Below are 13,781 nucleotides of genomic sequence, written 5' to 3' on the forward strand. Positions count from 1 at the left end.
AACTTGTGGTGGATTATTGGTCAAGCAAGGGCTTTATAAGTTCCTAAGAACTTAGGGTTGGCAAGGGTCTTACCAAAGGAAGAATGTGAGTTGCTAAAGGCCTCTTTCACCTTCTGAACTATGAGTGCCATGATGGCTCTCAGGATCCATCTCTTCATTATCTCTGGATCTTCAGAGCCTACTATATGGCCTGCTAATCTAGTGGACTCTCCATAAATTTTTGTTGCGTTCCCAATTTGTCATGAGGCCAGAAGGACTGGGTAAGGGATTACTTTCTTCTGTTCTCCACTAGGGAATGAAGTCATTGAAACTCTAGATCTAGATGAGGAGTAGACAGTCATACTTGCCTCCAAGGAATCCCTGAGAGACTCTTACAATGTCCAAGGAGGACTTGGAACATTTGCCCCAGTGGAAAGGAGGAGACTCAAGCCTAGCCTCCGGGCTCCAGTGAGTCAAACACAGATGATCTTCTCACATTTATACTCATGAGATCCAGACTTGTGCAAAGTACAGACTGAGTCCATTTCTCCCTACTTGGATGCCTCTCTCTCAGGACTGGGAGCTACTGGGAAAAAAGAGCTTATGGGCCCTGAGCTGGAGTGAAAGGTCCAGGAAAGTTTCCCAGGCCTGTTCCTGGCTTGGCAGGGTCAATGGAGAACATCCTTTGGCTATCAGAGAGTAAGGTAGGGGGGAGATAGAAGAGGAGTCCCAGTGTATATGGAAAGGTCTAAGAATAGCCCTGCTATCTTCAGAAAATAAAGAATCTACCCAGGAAAGGCAGGCATATGGTAGAAATGCCACCCCACAACATACCATAAGAAGATTCTCCCACTACTTCTCTGATGTTTCCTTGGCTCCATCAGTGGTCAGAAGTATGTTAATAAAAATAATAGTATCAAATACTTGGTATATTCCAAGCACTGTGCCAAGTCCTTTACAAATAACTCAATACATCATCATCATTAATCTTTGAGGTAGGTACTATTATTACTCTAATTTTAAGTGTCAAGAAACCAAGGCTTAGAGAGTTTAAATAACTTGTCATAACTCACATAACCAACCAAATACAGGAGCCAAGATTTGAACCCAGGTCTGTTTGGCTGCAAACCCTGAATTATCCACCATTATACTGCATTCAGGAAACTGTTTTGAGTCCAGCCAATCAGAGACCTATGTCGACCTCTATTGCTAAAATTGAGATGGGAAAGAGGAAAGCATGATTTAAAAATTTTTAAACATCTGCCTATGTGCACACACACACACAGGTGCAACACATGTGTCACATATGTAGAATATTCTAAAGTGCTTTTGGATAAGCCATCTAATTTCTCATTTCATTCTTAATGGGGTAGGTATTATAATGTGAATACTCCTACTGTTCAGGTGAGGAAAGCAGGTCACAAAGAAGCTAAGTAATTTGTCTAAGATCATATATCTCCTTGGCTCCTTGAATCTATGTGGTTTGAGGCCAAATCCATGGCTCTTTTTTTTTTTTTTAATTTTTAATGTTTATTTTAGAGAGGGAGAGAATACAAAAGGGAGGGGCAGAGAGAGAGGGGGATAGAGGATCTGAAGCAGGCTCTGTGCTGACAGCAGAGAGCCCCATGTGGGGCTTGAACTCATGAACTGTGAGATCATGACCTGAGCAGAAGTCAGATGCTTAACTGACTGAACCACCCAGGCACCCCCCAAATCCATGGCTCTTTCAACTATAGCATATTGCCACAATAATAAGCCCTACCAGAGTCAGCTAGCATTTATTAAACATCCACCACGGGTCAAGCACTGTGCTAGCCTCATTCACAAGCAGTAAGTAATTATTTATCAATTGGTCTTCCAGTCTACTAACTGGGCTGTTGCAGCAGCAGCCTCCAAGTCCAGTAAAGGTTATATAAAAGAATAAGAGTAATTCCTTTCCCTCTTTTCTCTTGGTACTCTTAGTAGCTTAGTCTAAGTTAAATGTTTCACAAAAGGGTGTTCTGTCACCTAAAGAACCAGGCAAGGAAGAAAAACTAGATTAAAGCTGAAAACACAATTCTCAAAGTCCCTGAACCAATGATGGAGGGTCAATAGTGTCTTAATTCTGTAGGTTGGATGCATTTTTAATGCCATATGATTTCCACCCTAGTCCACCTCACATTTCTGAGGTCCCCTCTAGCTTTGCTCCTTAGAGGGTAAGGAGTAAGGAGGCAACAGATGAAGGAAAGGAAAATTCCCTTCCCGTTGGGGTCCATCAGAATATAGGACTGTCTTTCTCTTGACTTTTTGAGCCTTAAGTCCTACTTCTTCTATATCAACATCAATTGAACTTACTGCCAAAGTCATTTTTGAGAACCTGTCATTAAATAATTAGCACAATTATTCATGAAGCAAGCTAAGTTTTATTTTATTCATTTGTAGGTGGCGAAACCTAAGTATATATCAGGCAGAAGTTCTGCTTGATGGAGCCAAGCTTGGAAGTGGTGGGTAGGGACTGGATGGATACTTCCTTTCCAGGCCTGGGCTCTAACCCAAGGCTTCAGCAGACCCAGAAGCGACCAGCAGATGACTTTTAACACCGTCATCAGGAAGTGGTGGACTTTTCACAGAGTGGGACTTGGTTAGAAGAAAACCCAATGGATAAAAAATGGAGGCCGCTGAATTTTTGTGCTGCAGATAGGATTATTGGCTTGATGAGAGAAGATGAGCAACAGTGTTCTCAGTCTAGGATCTGGGTTACTTCTAGCCTCCTCCTGCTGTGCAACTTCATGGGTGTGCAACTTGTGTAGTCACACATAGCCCTGTGCTCAGAAGGGCCTCATGCTTGGTTTAATACTCTGATGTTACTGTCTTGAAATTCATAATAATTTTGCCTTTGGACTTGTGTAAGTAAAGTCTGTTGGACAGTGGAGAATGTGTCAGAAGAGAAGATCTGTGCCACGGATGTGCTCACCATTCCTTGCTGCCCCATGGGGTTGGTACTCCCCCAAGAGTACAAAATTCCAGTGGGAGCTCAATGAGACTCAAAGCAAGTGAAAGGTAAGTCTGTGAGTAAATGGGGGATTGACAGTAGCAAGAGGTAGTGCTATTTGAACCAGAACTTGCTTCAAATGCAGAAAGAAGGCAGTGGGGTTCTTTGAAATACTAATGAACAAGGAACCCTATTGTATCGTTTCTTATTCTCATTCCTTCCCTGTATTTGCCAACCATCTATGCTGAAAATGATGATATAGGAGGAAAGGGAAGCATAGGACAGCTAATAGTTCTTTTTCCTTTCAGTCCTTCCTTATCATTAAGCTGAAGTCAGAGAGAGCTGGGAGAATGTTTGCATATAAAAAGTGAAACAAAACTAGTTGAGTACATTTTGTTCCATGTTTCCCTTGCTCAGGTAAGAACAAAATACCTATGCACGTATGACCCATGAAATGTGAACTGTGTAATTTTGGTGATTCTGCAAATGAATGAAATGCTCTTCTATAGCACTGAACAATATAAAGATGGGTGGTAAAATTCATGCTAATAATTTGAAATTTTTATTTTTATTTAGCACATGAAACATCAAATAAAAAACATCATGACAAGTTGAGAGAAACACTCAAGGAAAAAAGTTTTACATTTTAGTATCTCTAACAGCACTTTTTTCCTACTTTTTGAACAAGGAGCCCCTCCATTTTTGTTTCATGCTGGGCCCTACAAATTATGTAGTTGGTCCTGTTCCTACCCTTATTTTTCTTTTGAGAAACAAAGGTGAAGCACCCAGGCTCAGATGAAGGGGAAAGGTGGACTTCCTTCTTCTCCTAAGTGGGTAGACATCTGCTTGTGGTAATGCTCTCCAGCGTCGCGTGAAGGGGGGACTGACACTCCTGAATGAGTATGAGGAAACCCAAGACAAATTCAGGTTCACCACATACACTCAGGGATGTCAGACCCACCCCTAAACCAGGTGGGACAGAAGATGAAGAAGGTCCGCTCTTTTGTGGGTTGCCTGTGAGCTCAAATGTGGAGAGAGCTCTGCATAAGTGCACATACTTGTGCATCGTTGTGGTCTTGGCGCGCATATGTGCATGTACTTTGCGCATATATACTTGCATGTGATGTGTGCTTGAGCACCTGAGAGAACTTGAGAGAAGTGGTCTTTACATGGATCTTGGGGGAGTGGCTGACAGACATGAAACACCGTTAAGGCTAGGGTGAAAACGGTGTCCTTCTGGAACTTGGTCCTCAGGAGATCACAGCAGAGTAGAGAGTGATACTGATGAGTCTGGGGGGGCTATGGAGGACGTGTGGCTATATTCCTAGGACCAGACTTTTCTTTTTAAAAAATTTTTTTAATGTTTATTTATTTTTGAGAGAGAGAGAGAGAGAGAGCGCAGGGGAGAGGCAGAAAGAGAGGGAGACACAGAATCCAAAGCAGGCTCCAGGCTCTGAGCTGTCAGCACAAAGCCCAACGTGGGGCTCGAACCCATGACCTGTGAGATCATGACTTGAGCTGAAGTCAGACGCTTAACTGACTGAGCCACCCAGGCGCCCAGACCAGATTTTTCTTATAACCACTCTCCTCTCCCTCTATATTGAGGGGACAAACACCTGTTGACTTAGGTATAGAACAGAAACAATTTCCTTCTGAGAGGAGTGACACAGTTACCCTTCCAAGGCTAGGAAAGCCTACCCCTCCTCCACCCCTGGACAAAAACTGAGGGGGCAGTTCCCTGACCTGGGACTTCAAGTGATGCGGACACTGGATGTTGGGCATGCTGGCCTGGTTTTACTCCACACCAGCAAATCCATAAGGATGGACAACGCTTCACACTAAGAGCAGGCTTAGTCTGGACTGTGCCCACATCTCACTTCCAGTTCTGTTTCTATGTCTGTACTCATTGCCTTCGGGTTATTCTAGCTTGGAGAGCTAGAATATTCTCTGCCTTGCTGTGACAACAGATGTTGCTGATTCTAACTTCCAAGCACCCCCCTCAAATCTCCCAACCCCCAAACCTGCTGAAAGAGATTCACTTCTCATGTGAATTTGGTAACCCAGCACCTGCCCCCTCCCCCCCCCCCACCCCCTCCTCCCAAGTCAAAAAGATACTAACTCACTGCTTCAGAATCACATCCTCATCCTGGTGGTCTTCACTACTACTAGCCCAGCCCCGTCCAGAGAACCATGGCCTGTTACCTTCCCCATATTTCCAAGTGCATTTTAACTTCACGTTCAAATGGTGCCCCCACGTCTATATTTAAAGGCCGTGTGTGGGGGGTATTCCCTCCTCTAGAGACTTGTATTCCACCTCCTGGAGTGGCTGCTCTTCAGAGTGGAGGTGATTCAGCTTTCCTAGAAGATCATTTGCAGGGAAAAAAAAAAATACAGTACTACTGCTGAGAGTGCTGCCTGCTTCCCTAGATTAAAAAAAAAACAAACCCTGCTCTCAGACACATGGACTTCCCACTGACGAGGTCCGGCCAGCACCAGGCACTGAATTTTCACATTAAACATAAAGCTCAGTATCAAAGGTATGGGGGCAGCAAAAGGGGTAACCTTCTTTTCAGCCTTTTCAACTCTCTGGAGGATTTGAACTCTGGCCCCCAAAGTCAAATGGCTGATGTTCAAAAGTCCCCCCTCTCTGGCGCTCCACCTCTCTTCCCCAAGCTCCTTCCTAACAAAGAATGACTCTCTTTGCTACACACAATAAAGCCCTGGTGGATTTACCCAGATTAGAGAACCCCTTGAAGTCTCTGTCAAAACTAATCTTCTCAGGAGAAACACTTGTTGATAACCACCTTGCTTTGCGTGGCAGCAGGGAAACCAGGGCCCCGCTGGAAAAGCTGGCCTCTGCCCTCGCCATCTCCACCAGGCACCAGGCACCACACAGCCCCTGACCTCACGGAACACTGCCTCACCCCGCCGTCACATGTGCCCTGCAAGCCCCTGTCCCCTTTCAGCTTTTCCACTCCAAACCGGACCCCTCTTCGGATCAGGTTCCCAAAGCAAGGAGGCCAACTCTGCAGCTTCCCAGGCTGTGAGAGACCCTGGCCGGGCGCCAGCCTTTCCCTCCTCTGCCGCCCCCGCGATATAACCCTCCACCCTGCTGAGTTCAGCCTCCCTTGTCTTCTTGCTGCAAAGTTTGCCAGGCGCCTTTTCAGGCGGTTTTCCTCTACACAACCAGCCCTAAGAAATCATGCATAAAGATTTCCCTCTACAGGTGGTTGTGAGCTGTAGCAGTTTTTGCTTTTGCAATGGAAGTGTGTGTGTGTGTGTGTGCGTGTGTGTGTGTGTGTGTCTGTGTGTTTAATTTCATTTTACCCACTAATAGGGTTTTTAAAAAATTATTTTGATTGTACCCACAAAGGGTTAGCATTTCCTCCAAATCCCAAGAAGAAAGAAGATTAAATTCTCTGTGCAAGAAATGTTACCACTACCATCACCACCACCATGCTCTGACTCTTTATCTCCCCACACTCCCCACTTTGCTCTGACTTCATGAAGCCTTTTTGCAACTAAATTTTCATGTGCAAAATAATTACAAGAATGAAGACACTTAATGAATGAGAACCAATCCAAAATATGACAGAGTGGAGGAAGCACTTGCCCACTACAGAATCCCCCCTCCAAAAAAACATCAGGGTGGGGGGAGGCGAGGCAGCATCCTCCCCCCAGCTTAACACCACAGGATCATCTTCCAACTGGCATGACTCCTGCACAAATCACACACACACCACCACGGAAAGCCTGCTTAAGAAGTCTAGGCAATTTGTACAAATATAATTGTTCAGTGAAAAAGACAGTAATCATGGCCAGTCACACAGATCTACTCCTCCAAACATCCACCAACTGACATCATAAACTTTGCAAAAGCCAAACACAAGACAGTGCACGGTATAACCTACCTTGGCGAGCTCCTTCACTTTTTGTGCAAATGTTTCCCCTCCACACGCTTTACATAGATTTCTAGGGAAATTTGGAAGGACTGGTGAGGGGGTGGGAGAGGTGAGGGAATGAGGGTAATATAAATAAGGAAGCATTTTAAATGCACCACGCAAAAAGCTCGGGATTTCACGTTATGTGTCTGCACTCTTCCCGGAGCAAAGCAAAACAGTTCGCGTTCAGTGCCAGACTTGGAGGGAGAGGGAGAAGAGAGAGGGAGGGGGAGACAGGGAGGGGGAGAGAAGGAGAGAAGAGAGGGAGGTGGAGAGAAAGAAGGAGAGGGGGAAGGCTGAAGGAGAGAGAAGAAGAGAAAGAGGAAATGAGAGAGGGATAGAGGGAGATGCGAGGGGAGGTGAGCCAGGAGGGAGGGGGAGAGAGAAAAAGAGAAGAAAGGAGGGGGAGAGCCAGAGGAAAGGAGAGAGAGGAGGCAGCCCCCCTCCCACGTTCCCACCCCCACACATTCAGGCACCTCCTGAGTAACTGATCAGAGCAAAGAACTCATCACCCACGTTCAAAAAGCCCGTTTGAGGACTAAGTCCCCATGCATACACTCTCGGGATCTATTTATAGACAGACCCTAATAATATGCATTGCATTCTGAACGTAAATGTGTGTGCACGGATTACATACAGTTCCTTTGACAGGTATGATTTTTTTTTTTTTTTTTTTGGCACTGCAGTGCGGTCTGATTGTATCTGTTTGGATTTTCTTCTTTCCTTTTTTGCATCAGGAAAACATGCATCAATTTTGAAGGTGTTGGGGGGGAGTGGTGGGGGTCTCAATGCTAATAAAACCCTGTCTTTTTTCCCCCTGCAAAGCTGGGATATTTGCAGAGTTGGGGCTGTTTGAAAAGGCTCCAGCTCTGGCTCGGTGTAGCACGCCCAGTTCCAGCAGTGTGTGCTATTGACCTGCATTGACGTCAGTGCGTCATTAGGTCTCCCTTAGAAACACTGACTTTCAAAAATAGTATCAAATTAATTCAGTTGGAGCCTGGTGAAGAAAGGCTACTAGCTGGAATCAGCCATAAAACTCCAGAATTTTCAGCCCTAGATCTATCTCTTCTTCTTTTTCTAGGAGCCAAACAGAAATCAGATTGTATGGAAAATGCCATTGATGGGATTTTTTTTCCCTTAAGAAAAGGGACCAAATTAGATTGCAAAACCCAGAACTGCTTTTTTTTTCCTTCCCCTTCTTTTTTCTGATCTAAAAATAACCCTTTGCTTGAGCTGACTGCGGTATCTTTTGTGTTGCAGCTCTCTGTTTTTAGCAGTGTGGTCCCAGTGAAGGGTAGAACTCAAGAACAGATATTGATCTATTGTTATTTGCAAAGCCAGGAATTAATTTTAATAAAACAGGTGTGCCTTTTGGTGGCAGTGGGTAATAGAAAAGAAGGGGCACCATGGGAGAGATTTATGCCATTCACACTTTCCCGTTTCATTTTTTCAATTCATCTTTTTAAGATATAATTCCCACCCCACGTGTCTCACGTGGCCTCTGACCAGCACATGCAACCCCCATTCATACAAACACAAAGCACCAGCGCATTCACACTTAGCAGAGACAGTACATTCATAAGCAAAGGCTGTGCGATGTTCCTTCCTCTCATGGCTGCTTGGCAGAAAAGGCATAGTAACCCACCAAAATAGGATTAGGTTTAATCTGGGGGCTTAAGTATGCAATCTGATAATTATCTTGTATTGTTAAAATCTGCATTTATTAAAAATAGACTTTTTATGGGGAGCCCCTTCACATAGCTAACAGTTTTCATCCATATATTTTACAAGCATACATTTTTATACATACCTATGAGCTATATACATGAATATAAAGGGTGCTCTCCAATGGAAGCAAGATAGATGCTATATAGTGACTCTCAAAGCTTTGGAGGGGCGGGGGGTGGGGGTTGGGGTGGATATTAGATTATTCTGTTTCCAGAGGAGGCAGTTCTGTAGAGTTTTCATTCCCCATACTTCTTGCTCCCCGACCTTCTCTCTCTGACCCACTCTCCCCAAATGTGCTGCACTTGTGTCTCTCTGTGATAAAAGAGTTTGGTTTCTCTGACCCATTCAGTCTTTGGCCTCTGCAGAGACTGTTAATGAGGGGACTAATTAGGGCCATTGTGTACAAGGGCCCTCTCAGGAGGCCACTTGGATGACAAGGGATGTGGGGGGCCTTGGGTGGAGGAGAAGGAGTGCCCAAGATATATTTCAATCATTTGACTTAAAATTAAGTGGGCTTTAAAATCTTTTTTGATACATCTACGATGTCAAGTTTCCATTTCACAATTACCCGATCATCTATGTTTATCACGATTTCCTAATAGAATGAGGACCTTCCTTTCAATCCCTGAAGTCTAGCTGAGAGAGCGAGAAGGGGGTAACATGTTTTCGACCTCAAGGTTTTCAGACAAGGACAGAATATGCATAATTCTACCACGCTGGGCTAGTAGATCAGGGAAGTGGAGGTCAGAGAAGAATCATACCCCCAGCTATTACTCATCTGCCCCTTGCTCAGCCCCAAGGAGGAGCACTGTGGGCAAGTCAGGAGGCTGTGGGGCTAGAGTTGATCTAAGGACAATTTCTGGTGTTTGGAGGAAACTTCAACTGGTAACAGACTGACCACATGGTTTCCCTTGTCTTTCCCTGCCTTTCTTTCCTGAGGATTAAGGGAAGACAAGGCAATTAATTGTCAATGGTTTATGCTGCCACAGCAGCAGCAGCAAAAGGGAGGTGCTCTGAGCAAATTGAGTGTTCCCCCTCTCCCCTAACCCAGCACTTACAGACTGAGGTATAGACACTGATTGGTGGATGCTTCCAGACTGCCAAGCACCTGCAAACCACTATCCCAGCTTGCAAGGGCTCCCATACACACTTCATCTCAAATGCATTCATTCACAGAAACATACAGTCATTCATGCACCTGCACACAACCATATTCATTCATATTTTAGCCACAACTGCAGCCACGTATTTGCCTGCAAAGGATGGGCAAGTGTACACAGAAAGAACATCCCTTTATAAGACTGCATTCTACTCCTCCCCTCTTATACACACACACACACACACACTTTACTTGCTGCTTCCTTCTCCCAGAGATGGGATTCAACTCTGAAGTGTGCAAAATCCTGGCAGGAATAAATTTCCACCATTCAGATAGTGGCATCTCTAGCCTGTATAAAGACCTACTGACCTCGTCCATGATTAAGTCATGGATGAGATGCCCAAGTGCTGGCAGAGCTGCAAATGCCTAGGTGGATGAGGGGGGCCAGTCCTTTTCCTGGCTTGGTTTTTCTCCCTTGGCAGCCCAGTGAATACAATGAGGGCCAAGGGAGGGGCTCGCAGCACGTCCCAAGACTGCACAGTGCCCCAGTTGGCTGGTTCAGTTCCTGTCCTTTGGGAAGAGGTAAGCATTATGGAGAGCTGTCAAGCATTGCTGGAGCCAAGACTCGGCGTTTCGAGGCACTGGAGATTCTTGTTGGTCTACAACAGGATTCTTGTTGGTCCAAGAACAGGGAGCTGGGGATGCTCATTTGCCTTCCCCCCAGAACCACTCTGCACTCTCTCCACTCTGTTCTGTGCCCTGCTACGAGGTTGACCTCTATGGACTACATTAACAGACTCTTGATCTCTGGCTCGGCCAATGGGGGTCCCTGGCATGGAAACTGAGGACAGGAAGGGAACACAGTAGGGTATTTAGTCCCTTATCTCCCTCTTATGGGTTATCTGTGGCTATGTCCTACTACTAAAAGCCACAGCTCCTGTCAGCTACAGTTATACAGTTACAGCTCTAAGTTGTGTGTGTGTGTGTGTGTGTGTGTGTGTGTGTGTGTGTGTGTGTGTATGGATGCATCTAGACCAGAGATTCTTAGACTAAGGGTGTAGAACTCTTCAGCAGCACAAAAGTTCCAAATACATATACCTCATTGGCTCCTACTTGGTCATCTACCAGAATTCTCAGTAAGTAGTGTTTGTTTTATATGCATAAAACAAGGTGAGCTTTTTCAGTGAAATATACAAAATTAAAAGACTAGATGCTGCTGGAGATACTGCAGGGGAGTGCTTAAGGAGAGCCCTGAAAGTGGACCACCTGGTTAACTGTGTACCAGCTCTGTGATCATGGCCAAGTTACTTAATTTCTCTAAGCCTCAGTTTACCCTCTGTAAAATGGGAATCATAATAATAGCACCGCACTCTTGGAGTTGTTACAAAGAGTGTATGAAATAATCTATGTGAAAATGTGTAATATAGTGCCTGGTTTAATGCACAGTAAATACAGCTATTTAACTACTAAGAGTATAATCATGCATTCTACAAGTGGCCATCTATGGGGTATCTAGAACTTATAAAGTTTTCGAATCAGGGCCAGCAATAAGATATTCATTTTATACCATGACCCAAAGACAGACAGACAGACACATACACACACTTACATCCACACATGCACATGCACAAACTGAAAGATATTTGGCCTTACAGCTTGCAGTGCACTTTGATATTTCATTTGCTCTATTTCATCAAAAAAAAAAAAAGTGCAGGTCACAACCAATTAAGGGGAAACAGTAATCTAGTGGACCTTCCAGGGATCTATGTAATGAGGACATCCTTGAAGGTGACAGAATAAATAAAGACCATTTCCTGCTATCTTCTAAACGGGTGTAGCCACATGAATGGGAAAACATCAGTTGGAGAAACTGTACAGAATGTGAAATTCACTCAAAGAGTATTTGAGTGATCTTATGTGTAAGAAACTAGGAGACAGGGAAGGGGATCCAAATGTACAAAACATGATGCTTGTACTCAAGGAGCTTCTGGTTGAGTAACAATGATTAATTCATTTAACAAACTGAGCACCTACTGTGTGTGAGAAAGCTTTGTTCTGCGTCAGTGAACAAGACAGAAATTCCTGACCCCCTGAAGCTTATCTTCTTATGATAGTGACAATAAACAAACAAATAACCAAATAAACATAATAAGGCTCAGATAGTGGTAATGAATCTTAAGTAGAAAGCAAGGAAATGCAAGAGTGACTGGTAGGAAAGCCTATTCTAGATAAAATGGTCAGGGAACACTTCCCTAAGGAGAAAGTATTTGACCAGAGACATGAAGCGAGGGAGTGAGCCATGTAAATTCTAAGAGAAATACACTCCATCAAAAGGGCCAACAAAAATAAAGGCTCTGAGGCAGAAATTCCAGAAACAGGAAGAAAGCCAGGGTGGCTAGACCTTAGTGAGCATGTGAGATAGATGGGGCCAGATGACACAGGGTCCTAAAATGTCAAGCTAAATCTTGACTTACATCTGAATGTGCTGGTAAACCATTGCAGGGGTTTGAGCAGGAAAGCCACACGATCTGATTTATGTTGTAAAAGGATCGCTCTTGCTGCTGTGTGGAGAACTGACTGGAAAGGCCAAAAGGGAAGCAATGGGACTAGTCAGGAGGCTAACTCAGCTGTCCAGACAAGAGCTGACAGCAGCCAGGACAAGGCCAACAGGGATGGAGGTGGTGAGAAGTGGCTGGATTAGCGGTACCCCCTCTGAAAGTTGATGCCTCTACATAACTGTAATACAACGTAGAACATGAGGTGCCAAGATAGAGTACACGATGTTGTGGGAACTCAGATGAAAATTACATCTGGCTGTGGGATGAGCTGGCACTTGAGCTGTGTCTTCAAGGATGAGTGGGCAGAAATGGTGAGGGAGGAGAGGACATTCCAAAGAAAGGGAAAGCTTACGAGTGAAAGCACCACAGAGGGAAAGCAGAAGGCAGAATTACCAGGAGTAATTCTCTGGATTATGGTGGGCATGAAAGGGTGGATAGGAGGCAGGGCTGAGCAGACAGGTTTGGGAGAAATCATAAAGGGCCCAGGTTGCCATGATAGAGTTTGGCAATGGAAAGCCAATGCACATTCCTAAGGAGGGTTTTATATGATCAGGGCTGAGATTTAGAGAATACTGCACAACCAGAGGGCTTCAGGAGAACCTGGAAGCTTCTGCTTTGGGTCTTGGTAGATTCATTTATTCAGGAGATCTCTGACCTCCTCTGATCCTTTTATTCCAGCCAAATGAGCCTTCTCCATAACCAGTGGGCTGGCCACAACCAACCCTTCCCCCTTGTCTTTGTTCGTGTTGTTCTCAGCACCTAGGGTGTCTTCCCTGGCTCCTGTTCATTTATTCAAATCCTCCCCATTCTTCTCTGGCTCCTTGGCCTCTATTGCTCTCTCCCTTCTATCCAAGCACTTGTCTACACCACTCATGTGGGCTCTTAACCTCATATACCCACTTGCATTTCCTTAAGTATGTATTTCAAGAATGTAGGACTTCCCTATGAGATAGGAATTCCTTTTGGTCACAGAACTTACCTGGCACTCCCTTTGTTTTCTCCAGTGTCTGGCACTCAATAGCTATTTAAATATACTGACCACCCTCATAGCTAATAAAGTGAGTGTTGAGAGCCAAGTAGCCTCCCAAAGAGCCAAGGGTAGAAAGGGAGTTGTCTATATACATGGCTATCGAGACATACAAACCAAGGGGACCCATCCCCCAGCTTACCACACTGGAAACGACCACACTAAGAACTGGACACTTAGGTTTCACCTTCCACAGAACAACTGTCCCCGGGGAAGTACCCTTGCTCTAGGGAATATGAGACACGTTCTAGAGAATACCCATGCCCATGATTTCCCACAGGAAGACAGGGAAGTGGGTCTGAGACGGGTTCAGTGTCCTCCCCTCGCCACACCCCTGCCCCTTCCACCAGCACTTAGTATTTGGTGGGCAGGTGGCTTTTCTGGCTCCTGGCTCCCAGGCTCCGTGCCACACCATGCATGGCTTTTCATGGAGCCCGTTTACTTACCTTAGGGGCTTCTACTCCGGAGTGTTTTCCCC

Source organism: Panthera onca, chromosome D1, assembly GCF_046562875.1.
Source record: "Panthera onca isolate mPanOnc1 chromosome D1, mPanOnc1 haplotype 2, whole genome shotgun sequence".
Classification (NCBI taxonomy): domain Eukaryota; kingdom Metazoa; phylum Chordata; class Mammalia; order Carnivora; family Felidae; genus Panthera; species Panthera onca.